At 47.4% G+C, this 796-nt stretch overlaps 2 non-coding genes across 2 annotated transcripts; both read right to left on the bottom strand.

The window, feature by feature from the left end:
- On the bottom strand, positions 1 to 72 carry TRNAC-GCA. The gene has a single exon. It is a non-coding gene; the product is annotated as a tRNA-Cys (tRNA).
- Positions 73 to 475: 403 nt separating this feature from the next.
- Positions 476 to 547, bottom strand: TRNAC-GCA. Its single transcript has one exon. It is a non-coding gene; the product is annotated as a tRNA-Cys (tRNA).
- Between the last annotated feature and the right edge of the window lie 249 nt (positions 548 to 796).

Raw genomic sequence — 796 nt, 5'->3', positions numbered from 1 at the left:
AGGGGGCACCTGGAGTTGAACCAGGGACCTCTTGATCTGCAGTCAAATGCTCTACCACTGAGCTATACCCCCCTGGCACTGCACCTGCACAGGGGGATTTTAAAATGTTTATGGAGACAGACAAGTTTGGATATCTATGGTTTGCATTGCTTTACTCTACAGCCCCCTGTGCACCTTAAAGGACCTGCCACAGCCTGGACAGCCAGTTAAACAGCAGAAATTATGCCAAATATCATCAATTCTGCTAAATGGGAGTACTGCAGAGAATTAACAACAGACAAAAGTACAAACAAACTCAGCAGTTCCTCAGTGCACAACCCCTGCCCCTTCCCAACTGGGCCTCACTTCCTTCAATCCCAAGGCTCCCAACCAACATTAACTGCAGCACAAACTCCCACATCCAACAGGAGCTCCCCACCTTCTCCCTGGGAAACATTTTGGCCAAAGGAAGAGAAAAAAATGAAGGGAAAAGAGAAGGGGGCACCTGGAGTTGAACCAGGGACCTCTTGATCTGCAGTCAAATGCTCTACCACTGAGCTATACCCCCCTGGGGCTGCACCTGAACAAAGGGATTTAAAAACATTTACAAAGAGAAACACATTTCTATGTCCACTGCTTGGGCTCTTTTACTCAGCAGCCCCCTGCACCCTGCCTGTCAAAGGCTGTACAGGGAGTTAAGCAAGAGAAATGATGGGAAATATGGTCAGTTCTGGGAAATATGGTCAGTTTTGGGAAATATGGTCAGTTTTGGGAAATGTGATTACTCCAGAGAGTTAGGAACAGAGAAAGGCACACA

The sequence above is a fragment of the Manacus vitellinus genome, unplaced genomic scaffold (genome assembly GCF_001715985.3).
Source record: "Manacus vitellinus isolate BGI_N305 unplaced genomic scaffold, ASM171598v3 scaffold_120_pilon, whole genome shotgun sequence".
NCBI classification, from domain to species: Eukaryota; Metazoa; Chordata; class Aves; order Passeriformes; family Pipridae; genus Manacus; species Manacus vitellinus.
The sequence above is the reverse complement of the archived record's forward strand: the minus strand, read 5'-3'. Positions and strand labels throughout refer to the sequence as shown.